This window comes from Canis lupus, chromosome 18, assembly GCF_011100685.1.
Source record: "Canis lupus familiaris isolate Mischka breed German Shepherd chromosome 18, alternate assembly UU_Cfam_GSD_1.0, whole genome shotgun sequence".
In the NCBI taxonomy this organism is placed as follows: Eukaryota; Metazoa; Chordata; class Mammalia; order Carnivora; family Canidae; genus Canis; species Canis lupus.
The window spans coordinates 10,279,970-10,298,364 of NC_049239.1; the positions used below are offsets into that span (position 1 = coordinate 10,279,970).

An 18,395-nucleotide genomic window follows, 5' to 3' on the forward strand; every position below is an offset into this window, starting at 1 on the left:
AGGTCTGAAGCAGATCGGACTGAACCAGGTACATGCTGGAGGTGGGGTGTGGATAAGAGATAAAGGGAGACTCGCTTGACTGGAGTAGGTGGTTGAGTAGCCATTTTTAATTACTGGAGTTTTTCTGGATTGTGAAAAAAAGGTTCTAAAGGTAGGGAGAAAACTGCTGAATCTCCCCACATTCATCAGAGCAGTAAGGAGGCCAATGTCCTCTTGGCCAGACCACTGTCAGAGCCCATTCTGACTCCTCTACCTACAGCAGGGAGTGGCACACTCTCGATGCTCCGAAGTCTGTACAATGAGAATTTATATACCAGGCACCATAGCACAGTAAGATAAAAAGTATACCAAGTGGGGTGAGTGCAATTAAAGATAGATATGATAAGATAAATTTGGCATTTCATCAACTCATTTTGGAGGAGGGAGAACTTATTGGGTTGCGAAAATGAATCATGGGGAGAACAAGGTCCCCCTGGCAAAGCATCACTCACTGCAGAGTAATTCTCCCGTTGTCGTGGGGTTCTGTGCAGAGGGTGGATGGATGATGATCCCTTCTTTATTGAGATTTTGGGCTCACATCTCATTTATGTTTATGCCTGCCAGATGGCAGAAGCCTTTATCTGTCACTGCATTCCTTAGCCATTTCTTGATCTCCGAGGCTCGAGTGCAGAGAGGCTGAAATGGTACAGCAAGGATGCCCGGGAAATGCATCGGTGAACGCTAAGAGAGACAGACAATGCCAAGGGCAGGAGTTTATTCCACGGGATAACAGGGATGAAGTTAAGAAGAAGAAAGATTGGATGTTTAATATCAAGGAAAAACACCCTAGTCATTTGACTTTAAGAATAACTTCCCAAGGGAAGCTGTGAAAATCCCGCTACTTGAGGCATTTGAGAATAGACCGGATGATGTACTGGAGATTATCCTGCAGGGAGTCAAATGTACTCTAGTCCAGAGAGTGAATGAAAATTGCCACAAAACCCACTAATTGGTCTTTTGTGGTTATGATTCTGGCAGCCTGGGCAAGTCTTGCTTTATTGAATCCTCTGCTTACTCCACTATGAATTTCCCCAGGCCAAACTGAAGAACTGCCGCTTGGGAGTCTGTGTGGGGCCCCCATTTGCATGGCCTGGCTGGGTAAGCATCGGTCTCACCCATTGACTGGTACAGCCTCTTCCCCTCCCCACTGCTCCCCTCCCCTCTTTATCTCTTCTTCTCAATAAAAGAAATAGGTATGAGGTGACAAAAGCTTGGGAACCATTCTTCTGAGTCATTCTGTTGTGTCTGTAGGATGCTTGCTCTCTGCTGCTCACTGTCCTGTGGTTTGGTGTTTGGAGGAGAATATGAGTTTAAGTCCACCAGGGTCAATGTGAGACATGGGAACTGCTGAGGTCTGTGGTCCATTCCACGATGGACAAGCCCTGTAATTCCTGCAGAATTGCGCTAAAATCTGCCCCCTGCTTTCTGCCTCAGCCTGCCCAGGGATCTGCTGGTGGTTCTGAGTCTTCTCTGTTTTACAGCTATTGTTCATGATTTGGTGGAAGGGAGGGGAGGGAGGAAGGTTTTCATTTCCCAAGGACAGACTGCACTTGGCATTCAACTTGAGCTATAAGAAACTCCTGAATGAAAATGTTGAAGGCCAGATGCTCATTTTTCCTTCTTTTCTTGATTAATTGCAATTGATCTACAAACACATGTATTTGGGGAAAGTCTCTGAAGCTAGACCTGGGACAAGTTGCTGACATGGTCACAGAACTGAAGCAAGTGCAGGAGTTCAGGCAAGTCAAGTGGTTGAGGAGGACTCGTAAGTCAGCTCTTGGGGAGTTTCCACCTATTCAATTTATTCCATACATTCTCATTTGACTTAGATAGACAGCAATTTTCCCATGGAATAGACTCTGGCCATTTATGGTTGTAATCTTTTTATTTAAGTCATGTGAGCGTGATCTGGAAGTCCTTTTTTTTTTAATTTAAGATTTTATTTGTTAATTTGAGAGAGTGAGAGCATGAGAGAGAGCATGAGTGGGAAGAGGGGCAGAGGGAGAAGCAGACACCCCACTGAGCCGGAAGCCCAGTGCAGGACTTGATCCCAAGACTCTGGGATCATGACCTGAGCTGAAGGCAGACACTTAACTGACTGAGCCACCCAGGTGCCCCTGGAAATCCATTCTATAAGGTAAAATGCAAAATGTTGCCAAGGCATGAATTTGAATCACTGAAACTAAGGTAATGGTGGCTGAATTGTTATCTAGTGACTAGACCCTCTTGTGGGCCAATCTCTACCTCTACTGCAGGCCTTCTCATTGTCAGTCATCATTTTGTGTGAGAAGTTTGGGGAGACATATCCTTGGTGAATGCCATGATTCAGTGCCTTGTCACTATGCACCATAGTCCAGCCCAGCTCAGCCTTCCTAAACAGACACAATCCTAAAGATCCGAGGAGCAGTCAACACAAAAAATGGAACCTGTTCAACATTGTTTATTCATCTTTTATTGTGGGCCAGGCCCTGTGCTAGGTGTTGTAAGAAATACAAAGACGAATAAGACCTGGTTTGGGCTCTGAAGAAAATAGAACTACTAGGAGAACCCCATTCTCTCCCCACAAAAACTCAACACCAATGACCATAATAAAGAGGAGTGCCAGATAATCACTCTGGGGATGTTTTCTGTGGAGGCCGAGAAAAATTAAGGCCATTCCACCTAAAGTTTAGCATTAGCACAAGTACAGCCATCTTAGGCCCCTGTGAATAAGAGCTGAACTTTACAGGAAAAACTGCAGAATGTTCTCGGCAGGGAATCCCATATCAGAAAGACAACAGAGCCCACGCCGTGGTAGAAAGTCCCATATTAGAATGAGAACAGAGCTCAATGCCCTTGAAAGCCCTATATCAGAATGTAAACAGAACTTGAGAAATTCCTCCACCCCTTCTAAAAATCCCCTAGACCAGCCTATAAAAAACCCAGCTGTAACCCACTTCGGGGTCCAAGTCCCTGCTCTGCTGTGTCAGGTATACTTGGACCCAAGCTCGAGCTTGTAAATAAACCCTCGTGTGCTTGCATCGGTGTTGGCTCCTTGGTGGTTTCTCAGATTTGCAATCTTGGGCACAACATTTTCCACACCAACAACCAATTCTCTGATTCTCCGGATACCAACTCAGTGTTCAATGATTCAATTCTGACACTACTTCGTATTAGTGCAGACCCCACAGGTTAAGGGCTCAGTCCTACAAGACTGTCTGCCTCCCACTTCAGATACTGTCACTGGTCTTGGGCCTCCCAGAATTGACCAACTCGTTATAAATGGGTCCACCCACCAGCTATAAATGGCTACAAATTACTCCCTCCTTAGGTTCAGTAATTTGCTGGACTGGCTCTCAGAACTCAGGAACATATTGTACTTACATTTACTGATTTGTTACAAACGATACAATGATCAGCCAAATGAAGAGGTATGTATATGGGATGAGGTCTCGAGCATAGCAGCATGGGGATATGTTGACCAACCCAGATGCTCTGTGAATTATGCTGTTTAGGGGTTTTATGGAAGTTTCAGTACATACGCACGATTGATGAAATCATCTGCCATTGGTGATTGAACTCCACTCCAGCCCCTCTCCCATTCCTGGAAGTTGCAGGGTGGGGCTGAATGTTCCTAGCTTCTAATCAAGGCGTGGTCATTCTTGGAAGCTGGGCCCTATCCTGAAGCTGTCTAGGAGACCTCAATGGCCAGTCATCTCATTAGCTCAAAAGACTCTCACCACTTTGGAGATTCCAAGGGCTTTAGGATCTGAGTGCCAGAAACCGGGGACTAAAGCTAAGTATTTTTTATTATGCCACAACCACCACAAGGAAATTACATGGAAAGTGTTGTGTGACTTTAAAGAGGAGAAAGATCAGATCCATCTTTTTAAGACTTCATATTGTGATATCATGCAATGTGAAAGAACTTGGATTCTGGAGTCTGCCAGCCTGGGTTTGATTTCTGGAGCAAATCCCATAGCCACTCTATAGCTTCTTCATTGGTCCGTCACAAAATAGAACAATCTCAGTTCCCCTGGAAGGAGTGTAAGGGGTCTCAGGTCTCTTACGGGACGGGACCGTCTTGTTGCAGACTGTTATTTTGCTTGTCTGTTCAGTCCTCTGTAGAGCTCAACCACGTTGTTTCCCCCCACCCCCCCACCAAGAGATCACAATAAGATGAGGAGATTACTGCTTGAAACTTGCAATCCCATTATCTGTCAGCCTATGAAAGATAAAAAGTGCCACTAGTGTATCCAGAAAGTCATTTTTCAGTAGCCATGGGTGACAAGAATTACATTTCTTTGCCAGGACATCTTGATGTGGCATATCATAAATATTCAGGTTCTGTAGACTTTTAAAAAAGATATAATATCTCCTTTTTTGTATAACACTAGCTTCAAGGTCAGATTCAGGATGACTCAAAAAATAGGAACTAGGAATTCTTATGCATGAGCAAAAAGCAGCAGCTGGGGAGTAGGCTGAAGGAGGTAGAGGAAGTAGAAACTGAAAAATGAGGTAGGGGTCAGGGTATGGATTTGGAAATCATATGCTGGGGTGTATTACCCTGGCAGGTGGGCCTCTGCTCTGGTCCTATGCTTTCATGGGCCTGGCTCTGGCCCTCTTCCATCTATACCTTTTCTATGGGAAGAGAGGTCCAGGAGGCTAAAGGATGTGTCCACGTGGAGTCCATGTGCCCCTACTTCAAAACCATATCCTAGGTACCAGGGATACCAGAATTCCTAGCCCAATTGCCAAGACCTGTGTAAGTGTCTCACTCAGCTCTGTCCTTTTGAGTAAGGACTAATAGTACCACCTGTGCGTACCCAAAGGGTGGCCAAGGGGTGGTGGTGTGGTGGGGGTTGGGGAACTAGAGATAGCCTGGGTGAGCTGGGAGGCCCATGTGCATATGGAAAAGGTCTTTTATGATCTGAGAAGAATTAGGAGAGATAAGAGAGAAACAAGTGACTTGTGGGTCAAGGGTTTCCATTTGTACCGTTGCCCTTCGCTTGTAACTGTTAGAGGTGGGCCTGTGCAGGAGTCTGGGCTTATAACACTCGAAGCAGAAACCATGAATTTGCAAATAGTTCCTGATAAAATTGAGCTGGCTTGCCCTTGTACTAGATTCAATCCTAATTGTTTTTATCTTTATCTGCCATGTTGCTAATAGGGAAAATAGTTCATGGAAATAGCACTAGGATCTCCCAGTTCCGAGCTATGGTCCTTGAGATACAGGAGTAACTTAAAGAGAAAGATTGTCTAGCCTTGAATTTAGGAGAACCCCACGTTGTCCACACAGTGAGAGGAAGGAGGCAGCATTCCTTCTGAGCCTGATTTAGAGAGGTAAACTTCCAGAGAGACTTTGGTATCAAATGCATCTTGTCCTACAACCTGGCCCAACCCCACACCTCAGGGGACTCTGCTCTTTGAAGTGCGCCCTCCTTGAACTTTTCTCATTCCCTGCCCAATGCTGGAGACAGGCAGGAGTCGGCAGTGCCATCCAGGTGGGACTCCTTGGGCCTGTACCAGGACACATGTGGGCTCTGGTGCCAATTTCTCCCCTGTAGGGCTTTCTTCCATCTTCCATCACTTGTGTGGGGTTGACCAGATGCTCCACAAGATCTGAGACTCATTCCTGTGATGTTATTCCTGGACTGGGACTGGGACCAGGACCCAGACCCGGTTCCAGGAGGGTGATCTGGAGGTTGGATAGCTCCTGCTGACTGGTTGGTATTTCTTTCACGAGCTCATCTGAAGTTGGGCCACCAGATGTGCACATATGCCGATTTTGGTGACTCAAATAGTTTATATATAACTATTTATATATTTGCCTGGGCCCCATCCACCCTAGGAGCAGCCCTGGTCAAGCGCTTGTGCAAATATCAATCTTTTCTCCAGTTTCTCTCCTAATTCTGCATCTCCTAAATCCCATCACAAGATGGGATCCAAGGTTCTTGAAAGAGCAGAAACACAGAGGCAGAGGAGGAAGTCCTGAGTGTTTAATTCCTGTCTTCTCTGACATAGATGACATAGTTTCCCGACTTGCATCTGCATGAAGTCTTGCCTTCAATTTTCATGTGAGACAGTGGCTTGATTGAATCCTACAGACAGGAAGACGCAGGACGCCTCAAAAGTTCTGGGGGGGTTACTTGGCAGGGGCTTTAAAGAAAATAATGTCAGCTCTGGTGCAGCTAGCGGCTGGAGGAGGAAGTGACATGGAGGGGATTTCTGCCAACAGCGTGAAGTTCCCAACATGTTCTTCCAGGTTTAAAGTGAACCCCTCTACTACCAGAACCCCTGTGGTGTCTGCTCTGAGAAAGGGCTCATGGAGGAGACGAGATGAACAGGAGCTGAGAGACAAAGCCATAGGTGCTGCTGATCCCATTGAGAGTAGTGACTCATTCTGACCTGGCACCTTCCCTCTATGACCTGCTTTGCTCCAAGTGGTGAAGTTCAACGTGGGTCCTGCTATTATCTCCACTCCACAGATCAGGTAACAGAGGCCAGAGCTCGGAAACCAAGTGCCCACGGTCATGTAGCTACTGGATGGTGGAATTGGGTTGGAACCTGGGGCTGTTGGACTGCTCCAGGCCTGCTTGGGCTCTGAGGCCCTTTCTGCTGTGGTGGGGTGAGGCACTGCTACCCTGCAAGAGAAACTCTGGGGCCTGGAGGACCCCACTGGGGCTCGAGAGTGAGCTCTTGGATGGGCTCTGTTCGCTGTTTTTAAAAAGCCCTAAAGTACTTCCAGTGCCCAGCTCTTCATTCCGAGTCAGTGGGCTTGGAGCAGGGTGCACGTCAGCTGCTCTTAAAAGGTGACTGAAAAGTAGTGAGGTATTGACATCCTACCCCCATCCAAAAAAAAAAAAAAAAAAAAGATTATATCATAGCTCTTTTCACCCCAGTATTTCAAAACCTTTCTAGAACACCTTGTTTGGGAAATGCTATTATCACACTTTGCAAAGTAACAACTGACCATCCGACTGTACTCATTCAGGAAACCAGTGGCAGATCAAGTGTGATCTGGGGAAATGGAGCCAGGCTTAGGCCCCTCTCCCAGCCCAGACCCAGACTATTCTTCCATCAACTGTCCTTGCAACTGGGCCAACCTGGTCCCGCGTAATTTAATTTGGAATCTACGTTGTTGGTACATCTCTTGTTAATTAGCTTATATGTTTCTAACAAATTTCAATTATTTGTTTGTTTGTTTATTTGGCAGAACTGTATTAAGGCCTCCAAGAATTCCCGAAATATGACTGGATGGCATAGAAGCATAAGAAAGAAGTCAGACAAGAATGGTCAACAGATTGGCATCTGTGAACAAGGCAAAGCCAGGCCCAGGTGAAATTGGAGCTTGTCATTCTTCAGTGAGGCCCCTGGGCCCCTCCGACTGCCCTCAGGGAGCGCTGTGCTCAGCGACCTGTACCTGTAGGACCCTCCCTCCTGTCCCATGCGTTTCTTGGTTTCATGCTTGGAGCCCGGAAGATCTGATTCCAATCTGGTTCCAAGTTTACTGTGTGCTTTTGGACAAATGATCTAAGGCTTCTGAGCCTCAGTCTCCTTATCTTCAAGAAAGGATAATAAAACCCGCCTCCTTGTATGGTTTTGAGGAATAAAATGAGAAGACAGATGCAGAATACCTAGTGCTATGGCTTGAATGTTTGTGTCCTCCGACAATTCCTATGTTGAGCCCTAGCTCCCAGGGTAAGAGCATTAGGAGGCGGGGCCTGGGGAGGTGACTAGGTCGTGAGGGTGGAGCCCTCTTGGATGGGATTCGGGCCCTTATGGAAGAGCTGTCTCGCCCCTTCCCTGCCTCCCAAATGTTAAGATATAAATTTCTGTTGTTTACAAGCTACATAGTCTATGGTATTTCTGTGACAGTCGCCCAAATGGATTAAGACACTTAGAGCATTCACACCTTGCGGACTCTTAGCAAGGGTTATATATTTCTCTCCCTCTTTTCTTTCTTTCTTTCTTTCTTTCTTTCTTTCTTTCTTTCTTTCTTTCTTTCTTTCTTTCTTTCTTTCTTCTTCTTTCTTCTTTCTTTCTTTTTTCTTCTTTCTTTCTTTCTTTCTTTCTTTCTTTTCTTCTTCTTTCTTTCTTTCTTTTTCTTCTTTCTTTCTTTCTTTCTTTCTTTCTTTCTTTCTTTCTTTCTTTCTTTCTTTCTTTCTTTCTTTTTCTTTCCTTCTTTCCTCAAGTTTTTCTTTTGAAAAGTGATATAATCAATTCAATTTTTCATTTGGAATTGGTCAAATCTTAAAATGTTTTTCCTTGGAGAGTACACAGGGCAAACAGATTTCCTAGGGGGAGAGTGGGATCCCAAGGCACTGGGCACAGTTTCTGAGGAAGATTAGCCTCCAGGTGGTCGGTCCACTGTGGGGCAAAGCACAGGGCTATAGCTGCTTAAAGCTAGGGACTTGGGGGCTCCCAAAGGAGAGGTGTGTGTGTGTGTGTGCGTGTGTGTGTGTGTGTATAAGTGGGCACTGGTGTGAGTATATTGTGAGAATGTGTGAATGTGGCTGTGCATTTGTGTGAGTGTGTGTGGGTGTGTACGTGGGCACTGGTGTGGGTATATTGTGTGAACGTGCAGGTGTGGCTGTGCGTTTGTGTGAGAGTGTGCATGCGTGCATGTATAGGATCTGAGGGAATAGTCTGCATGTAGCACAAGACTTGCCGTCTACCCCAAAGGTGAAGAAACTAAGAGCACCCTTCTCAAACATTCTGTGTTTGCTGGAGACTGGGTGGGGGGGAGTGTTTCCTCTCTTGGAAATCCCTTGGGGAAAATGTGGATGTAAGGGGAAAAGTGTAGGGTCTTCCTGGACAAAGGCCCTCTTTCCTCAGGTGTGAAGGGCTCTCTGGGGTCCTGTGAGGTGTCCCCCTACCCCCTTCTCCTTTCTTTGTTCCTTCGTCTCGCTTCTTGCTTCCTGCAGCCCCCACCCCTGTGGACCCCGTGGGGTCTCTCCCTGCACCTCCCTTCTCGATCCTTCTCATTTCACTTCTTGCCCCCTTCTTTGCTTTTCATCCAGGATGAGGGAAGCCTGGTGGAAAGCGTCTCTATTTCTCTTCTACTCCTATCCCTGTTAACAACCCCAAGGGCCTGAGAGGCATCTGTTTCTTGGTCTCCTGTTTCTGGAAACCATTATTTATTTAACGTTTTTCCCTGGTTTAATGAGTCTCCTATTCTTCTGTGGAACATTCCTGCAGACAGGACTCCAGGGCTCGCTGCTTAGAAGCCCTGTCATTTCCTTCTGGTCTGTCACCAAACAATCGCCGGCCTCCTTTCCTGTGAGCGAAAGTGGGGAAAGGAGGCCAGCCTGGTTCACCCACCCCGACCCGTGGGCCTACCTCTGGGCGCGAACCTCCGTGGCCACGGGGCCAGAGAAGCTTTAAAACGTACATTTTTTTTTTTAACCTGAGCTGTTCCTCCTCTTCTTGTTAGTCATAATCTTTCTTTAAACATGTGTCTCTTATTTAATTAATTTATTTTAAAAAAGATTTTATTTATCATGAGATTTATTATTCATGAGAGACACAGAGAGAGAGGCAGAGACAGGCCGAGGGAGAAGCAGGCTCCCTGCGGGGACCCCAATGCGGGACTCGATCCCAGGACCCCGGGGTCATGACCTGAGCTGGAGGGAGACGCTCAACCATTGAGCCACCCAGGTGCCCCATGTGTCTCTATTTTAATAACCAGAAAAGGAATTAGAGTCTAACTGGTTCCCAGCAGTAAGGATGGATGCAGATTAGTTTTTATAATTATTTGTAGGCTGTCCGTGTCTGAGGTCTTGAATTCTTGATGCTGTGATAGCTGCTAGGGTGGGCGGGACGCAGCCCTTTCCAGAAGGCAGTGGCACTGTGAGCAGCTGAACCCACGGCTGGCTCCCTCCACCTTCCCAAACTTGTCGCTGCCTTCCACACAGCTCTTTCCTGGGACAGGGAGCAGGATCCTCTGTGGCTTTTGCCACAGGTGGGTTCAGGCCGCCCTCTGCTAGTGACTAGCTGTGACCCTTTGAACGAGTAACTTTACCTCTTGACACCAGTTTTCTTCTGCAGTCTGAAAGGCAGAATGTTGACAGGAAAGGTTGTGAGGAATAACCGAGAATGATACTTGAATGTGGAGCTCACTGCTCTAGAAACTCTTTAGTAGACAGTAGCCCCGCAGCAGAGGGAGTGTATTTGAAGCGACAGCCCAGGGCAAGGGTGAAATGAGTGAAGGCAGCTGTTCCTAAGATCCTACTCTTACCTCCTTCTCGAGAAATGAGAGAACTTTCTCTGAGGTCTGTGCTTGTGGCCGAAGAGGTTGTGAGTGGCCCTGGAGGGAGTGGGGTAAGCATCCGGGTGGGGGAGGGTGGGCACTGCTGCCAGAGCAGTAGGTGACACGCAGCCAGGCTTGGAAGTCACAAAGCAGGGGGACCAGATCTGTGTAGACCCGATTTTCCCCTGTTCTGTCATCTCCTTAATGAATTAAGGTCACTCATTAAGTCTTGCCTCTTCCCTCCTCTTTCAAAGCATCGCTCGTGTTTTCATTTTCTCACACTGGTCTTGCTTTGGCCCAAGCCCTCATCTCCTGCCTCAGTTATCGTCAAAATGTTTCCTCACAATGGAATGTGGCTGGGCCATAAGAAGAACGATGAGGTCTTGCCATTTGTGACATGGGCAGGAACTCGAAAGCACTATGCTAAGTGACATAAGTCAGAGAGAGAGACAAATACCATGTGATTTCACTGTTATGTGGAATGGAAAAAATGAAAAAAAAAAAAAAAGAACAAGCAAACAATAAAAGGAGAAATGGACCCACAAATACAGAGAACAAACTGGTGGTTGCCGGGGGTGAGGGGATGGGCAAAATGGGTGAAGGGGAGTTGGAGGTACGGGTTTCCAGTTACAGATTAAGTCCCGGGGACGTAAGGTACAGCACGTATAGTCAATGGTACTGTGATAGCGTTGGGTGGTGACAGATGGTGGCTAAGCTTGCACTTGGGGTGAGCCCAGCATAATGTATAGAATACTTGAATCACTGTTGCACTCATGTAACATTGCGTGTCAGTTGGGCTTCAATGAAAAAGTCTTTCCTCACCCTGTCCTACATTTAATCTATAAAAAATTAAAAGTAACTTCAATTGCTTTTTATTATTAAAGATTCATCATAGAAAGGTAGGAGACTAAAGAGAAGTTAAAAGGAAAAATGCAAATAATCTCTCCACCTAGAGATAGCAAGCAATATCTGTGATTTTTTTTCCTACTCATGCATGGATATATTTTAAACAACAAAAAAAGAATCATAGTGTGTGTAATATTGTGCTACTTGCTCTCCACTTAAGAGCACGGGCATGCTTTGGGGATATCGTGGGCTCAGTTCCGGACCACTGCAGAGTGATTGTTGCAATAAAGCAAGTCAAATGAATTTTTTAGTTTCCCAGTGCATATGAAAGTTATGTTTACACTATCCTTAGTCACTTAAGTGTGCAATAGCATTATGTCTAAAAAGACGATGTATATACCTTAATTAAAAAATACTTTGTCGCAGGCACACCTGTATCACTTAGTGGTTGAGCAACTGCCTTTGGCTCAGGTCATGATCCTGAGGTCTTGGGATCGAGTCCTGCATCGAGCTCCCTGCATGGAGCCTGCTTCTCCCTCTGCCTGTGTCTCTGCCCCTCTTTCTGTATGTCTTTCATGAATGAATAAATAAAATCTGAAAAAAAAATTTATCACTAAAAAATATGAACCACCATCTGAGCTTTCAGTGAGTTGTAATGTGATCACAGATCACCATCACAAGTATAATAATAATAATGAAAATTCTGAAATATTGCAGGAATTATCAATATGTGACCATAGAGACAAAGTGAGCAAATGCTGTTGGGAAAATGATGCTGACAGATTTGCGTGACGAAGGGTGGCCACAACCCTTCCATTTGTAAAAGACACAGTGTCTGTGAAGCACAATAAAGCAAAGCACCATAAAAAAGGAGCGTGCCTGTGTGTCTACTGCTGTGTAACAAGTAACCCCAAACTTAGCCGCTTAGAGTGACAGGGCTCAGCCGTGGTGCAGGCTCAGGCAATTGCATAAGGTTACAGTCAGGATCTCACCCAGGGCTTCCATCACCCGAAGGCCTGGCCAGGGTGGAAAGATCCGCTTTTAGTATGACTCACATGGCTGTTGCCTGGAAGCCTTGGTTCCTTGCCACACGGACTTTTTCCAACACGGCAGGGGGCTTTCCCCACAGTGAGTGACCCAGGAGAGAGCAGGAGCAAGGCAGAAACCACACTTTTTTTCTTAAAGAGACCTTTTTGAGATATTATTCATTTACCATACAATCCACCCCCTTCACAGCCTGCAGTTCAGCATTTCAGTATATTCAGAGGTTTGTGCAACCACCACTATTATCTAGTTCTAGAAGTTTTCAGTACTCCAAATAGAATGCAACGACTCCCCATTCCCTCCTCTTCCCAACTCCCTGGCTACCACGTTCCATCTCTGTAACCTTGCCTACCCTGGACACTTTGTATAAATGGGATCATATAATATGTGTGGCCTTTCGTGTCTGGCCTCTTTCACTTAGCTTAATGTTTTCAAGGGTCATCCCTGCTATAGCATTTATCAGTATTCTTTTTCTCTCTTTTGGTTTTATATGCCTCTTTATAAAAAACCCCCCAAAACATCCCAAACCCCACAATGTGCAGGACCCAGAACATGAAAAGGTATTTAAGAAACAGGCCTACTGTTCTCATCCCTTGACATATTTTCTTTGTCAAAATTGGTCAAGGTAAGGGCTGAGCCATCAAGATCAGAGAGGCTGGAGCTGTGCCTGGATTTCCCCCCTCTCCTCCACAGTCTGGTGGCGTGTTCTGGAGACATCCCTCCCTCTGGGTCAGCATCCCATCCTGTGCTTGAAGAATAGTTCTGGTGAAGGATCCATGTCAGAGCAGCGGTTGCTTTGCTCTGGGGAGGGCTCAGATTCCCAGTTCTGTGAGAGTGATGTTGGCTCCTTGTCTGGGAACTCCTCTGACTCCCGGTGAGCAAGGCCTGTGACTCGGTTTCCAGACCGCATCCTGGTTTTGTGGCCCTGGGCTTTCAGAGCCTCACTGGGGCTGGAGGACTTCTGGGGGCAGGGGCAGGAGGGCACATGGCAGTCTTCGCTGTCCAGGGAGGAGCTCGTGTAATGCCACCGACGGCCACAGCAATCCCAGGTCAGAGAGCCACCTTTACATCCATTATTCCAGATCTTTCAGAAGAGTGAGGCCTGGGGACGCCTGGGTGGCTCAGCGGTTGAGCATCTGCCTTCCTCTCAGGTCATGACCCCGGGGTCCTGGGATCGAGTCCCACATTGGGCTCCTGGCAGGGAGCTTGCTTCTCCTTCTGCCTAGATCTCTGCCTCTCTCTGTGTCTCTCATGAATAAATAAAATTAAAAAAAAAAAAGAAAAAAGAAAAATGGGGCCTGAATTTTGGCACTTAACCACTTTGCCACCAAAGGGGTGGATCTTTGATGTGCAGTTCAGCCAGCTTTATGGGCGTGCTCGCCAGCAGAGCCAAGCCATGGCAAGGCCCAGTCTGCTTGGGCAGTACAATAATGGGAGCCTCTTCCCTTGGGTTTTGCAGACCTTTTCCGTCATTTAGCTCTGCCTCCATCAGGATTTTCTTTTCACTGCTGAATAATGTTCATTACAAGCATAACATTTGGTTTATCCACTCATCAAATGAGGGACATTGGCTTGTTTGCACTTTTTGACCAGTATGAATATGCTGCTATGAGCATGCATGGGTGCATGATTCTATGTGGACATTTATTTTCATTTCTCTTGGGTATAGATAGAAGAGGTACCGCTGAGTCATATGGTAACCATAGGTTTAACATTTTGGGGAACTGCCTATCTCCCAGACTGGCTGCATCATTTTCTGTTCCCATCAGCAGTGTCTGAGGTTTCCAATTTTCCCGCATCCTGGCCAATGCTTGTGAACTGTGCTTTTCGGTGTAGCCATCCTAGGGGTGCAAAGCTGTGGTTTGGATTTGCATTTCCCTCTTGACTCGTGATGCTGAACTACTTGTAATGTGTTTATTGGCCATTTCTCTTGAGAAATGTTTATTCAGATTCTTCACCATTTATAAAGTTGAGTTGTTTTTTTTTTTTTAAGATTTTATTTATTTATTCATGAAAGACACACAGAGAGAGGCAGAGACATAGGCAGAGGGAGAAGCAGGCTTCCCACCGGGAGCCATGGGTTGTTCTTTTTATTATTGAGTGGTATGAGTTTTTTTTTTTAACATATGCTGGATATAAGTTCCTTATCAGATATATGAGTTGCAAATATTTTATCCTATCCACATCCTTCATGGCATTGTTTGCAGCAAGAAGACTTTGCACTTTGGTGTAAACCAAGCCACACTGATTTCCAGGGGGCAATACACCATTCTGCTGCCATATTCTACTGGTTAGAATGAGTTAATCCGGCCCACACTCAAGGGAGTAGTGGGGACCACATTCTATCTTTTGAAGGGAGTAGAATCAGAGAACTTTTGGACATGTAAAAATAACACATGTATTAATATTCATTTAAAATGTCATATTTAGTAGCTACCAAATAAGAATCTGCATCCAAGGTAGCTTTCAACTATGGCTTCATCACATAAATACAGTGTGATCTTGGGAAGAGTGCTTGATTCTTGATGCCTCAGTTTCCCTAGCTGTACAAGGAAATGATGATGATGATACCTATTTCTGCTTTACTATCATACGCCTTCCATGCACATGTTCTGCAAAATCATGTGCTAAAATTAAGAGGGCCGATGGGAAAGATAGAGTTGGGGCATACCAAATGAAGCCTATGGGCCTCTGTAATCAGGGTGCTAATGAAAGAGTCCCAATCATGATAAAAACATGAGTGTGGTTCTCTGCAGGGTCTAGCACCTAGAATCACGGTCGTCAGTTCTTGGCAGCCTTTACATTTGGGCTGATGTTTCCTCCTGCAACTTGTGGGTCCTGGAGGGCGTTGTTTCTCATCTTCACGAATGCCCCTTTTGATAAGGAAGAGAATTCTCACACCCTTTTCATTAGCATGTGTGTTTTCTCCAAACGGATCAATAGGGTGGGAAACCAAGTGGTCTGAAGCCTCAACACCAGGCATCACTTGCATTAACGAATGGCACTTTGATATTCCCCACCCCACCTCCCACGTTTTCTCGAAGTCTCTATCTATTGCTAAGTCTCCTCTTTCCCCATGAGAACACCCATCTCTGATGACTTTACAACATTAACGAGCTGGGAAGAATCAGGCGTGGGCTAGTGTGATGTGTTACCAACCCCACTCTCTATTACCAATGGTGCATGAGCTCATTAGTAACAAAGAATCGTGCAAATACATCTCATGGGGTGGCTTGAGGTTTACATTGGATGACATGGGTTCAGCAGTGAGAAGAGCACTGGCGGGGAGAAAGGGCTCAAAGCTAAATTGTTTTGATTGTGTCCATAGTTGTTTAACCGATTCCTTCTGAGCTTTCCCACTCCAGTACAGGAGAACAAGGCACCCCTGGAGAACTTTTTTTTCAGACGACATATTTCTCATTATTAGATAGTTCAGAGTCCTCATTAATTTCTTTCAGGCCTTGGGTCCTGGGGCAGGTTAAATGTAAAACTTTACAAGTATGTGTTCACTTAGAAAGTGTACTCATGTGTATATTGTCTGGCTGTAATGTTTTCCTGCACTCAGTTTTAGGAAAAAGTGTAATGGTAAGACACCTATATGGGCTTTAAGGTACCCCCTGAGTTCTGGGTAGGTGTTTGCCTTCTGTGTGTACACTTTATTTTTAGAATGATAACTTTGAGGCCCTTCGGGAACAATCAGAGCTTCTATCATTTCTTATATTTTCTTGGGGAGGGATGGGCACGATGGGCACTAACTCCCTATTTTACAGGGACATTCTAAACCTTGGAGAGAAACAGACTTGATATTTTGGTTAACCTTTTTTTACGGATAAAATTCAATTAGGGAACACTTGCCTTTAGGATTTTAATTACTCAGGGCACCTGTGTGGCTCAGTGGTTAGGTGTCTGCCTTTGGCTCAGGTCATGGTCCTGGAGTCCTGAGATCAAGTCTCTTATTAGGCTCCCTGCAGGGAGCCTGCTTCTCCCTCTGCCTGTGTCTCTGCCTCTCTCTGTGTCCCTCATGAATAAATAAATAAAATTTAAAAAAAGATTTTAATTAACTCAAGGGGTTACCTCTTTAATAATAAAGCTGTTTTTTTTTTTTTTGAAAGGGAGAGAGAGAGGATCTTAAGCACACTCCATGCCCAGAGTGGAGCCTGATGGGAGGCTTGATTTCACAACCCTGAGGTCATGATCTGAGTCGAAATCAAGAGCCAGACGCTTAACTGGCTGAGCCATCCAGGTGCCCCCAAACTGTATTTGTTAGATTTTAAACTATTATTTCTGCCTCATAAAAGGCAATTCATTGACAATTTGCAAAAGCTACTATATCATAGACACTACAAATTCTCTTGAGCCTCCCTCCTTTGAGTTCTTTCGGTAATAACAACCATGACAATAAAAACAAAGGTTGCTCTACCATTTATGGTGAGCCATGCCCTGTGACTCACCAAATAAATGGCAATGCTAAATTGTCTTTTATTTATTTATTTATTTTTAAATTTTTATTATTATTATTTTTTATTGGAGTTCAATTTGCCAACATATAGCATAACACCCAGTGGTCATCCTGCCAAGTGCCCCCGTCAGTGCCTGTCACCCAGGCACCCCAACCCCCCGCCAACCTCCCTTTCCACTACCCCTTGTTCGTTTCCCAGTTAGGTGTCTCTCATGTATTGTCACCCTCGATGATATTTTCACTCATTTTCTCTCCATTCCCCTTTATTCCCATTCACTATTTTTTTATATTCCCCAAATGAGTGAGACCATATAATGTTTGTCCTTCTCCGAATGACTTATTTCACTCAGCATAATACCCTCCAGTTCCATCCATGTCGAAGCAAATGGTGGGTATTTGTCATTTCTAATGGCTGAGTAATATTCCATTGTATACATAAACCACATCTTCTTTATCCATTCATCTTTCGATGGACACCGAGGCTCCTTCCACAGTTTGGCTATTGAGGACATTGCTGCTATAATCATTGGGGTGCAGGTGTCCCAGCGTTTCACTGCATCTGTATTTTTGGGGTAAATCCCCAGCAGTGCAATTGCTGGGTCGTAGGGCAGATCTATTTTTTATCTCTTTGAGGAACCTCCACACAGTTTTCCAGAGTGGCTGCACCAGTTCACATTCCCACCAACAGTGCAGGAGGGTTCCCCTTTCTCCACATCCTCTCCAACATTGTCTTGTTAATTTTCCCCATTCTCACCGGTGTGAGGTGGTATCTCATTGTGGTTTTGATTTGTATTTCCCTGATGGCCAGTGATGCGGAGCATTTCCTCATGTGCTTGTTGGCCATGTCTATGTCTTCCTCTGTGAGATTTCTGTTCATGTCTTTTGACCATTTCATGATTGGATTGTTTGTTTCTTTGCTGTTGAGTTTAATAAGTTCTTTATAGATCTTGGAAACTAGCCCTTTATCTGATATGTCATTTGCAAATATCTTCCCCCATTCTGTAGGTTCTTTTAGTTTTGTGGACTGTTTCTTTTGCTTGCAGAAGCTTTTTATCTTAAGTCCCAATAATTCATTTTTGCTTTTGTTTCCCTTGCCATCATGGATGTATCTCTCTCTTTTTTTAAGATGTATCTCTCTCTTTTTTTTAAAAAAGATTTTATTATTCATGAGAGACAGAGAGAGAGAGAGAGAGAGGCAGAGACACAGGCAGAGGGCTCCCCATGCAGGGAGTCCGATGTGGGACTTGATCCTAGGACTCCAGGATCATGCCCTGGGTCAAAGGCAGGCGCTAAACCACTGAGCCACCCAGGGATCCCCTTGCAAGATGGATGTATCTTGCAAGAAGTTGCTGTGGCCAAGGTCAAAAAGGGTGTTGCCTGTGTTCTCCTCTAGGATTTTGATGGAATCTTGTCTCACATTTAGATCTTTCATCCATTTTGAGTGAAACAGAGTGGTCTAGTTTCATTCTTCTGCACGTGGCTGTCCATTTTCCCAGCACCATTTATTGAAGAGACTGTCTTTTTTCCAGTGGATAGTCTTTCCTGTTTTGTTGAATATTAGTTGACCATAGAGTTGAGGGCCCATTTCTGGATTCTGGATTCTGTTCCTTTGATCTATGTGTCTGTTTTTGTGCCAGTACCACACTGTCTTGATGACCACAGCTTTGTAGTACAACCTGAAATCCAGCATTGTGATGCCCCTGGCTCTGGTTTTCTTTTTTAATATTCCCCTGGCTATTCAGGGTCTTTTCTGATTCCACACAAATCTTAAAATGA

At 45.2% G+C, this 18,395-nt stretch overlaps 1 long non-coding RNA gene across 1 annotated transcript in view; it reads right to left on the reverse strand.

Annotated features, from left to right (window-relative positions):
* The window catches only part of LOC111090876, a 19,254-nt gene extending 8,615 nt beyond the window's left edge, over positions 1-10,639 (reverse strand). The window contains exon 1 of the long non-coding RNA XR_005373122.1: positions 10,259-10,639. This is a non-coding gene — a long non-coding RNA (uncharacterized LOC111090876). The remainder of the gene's footprint in view (positions 1-10,258) is intronic.
* Between the last annotated feature and the right edge of the window lie 7,756 nt (positions 10,640-18,395).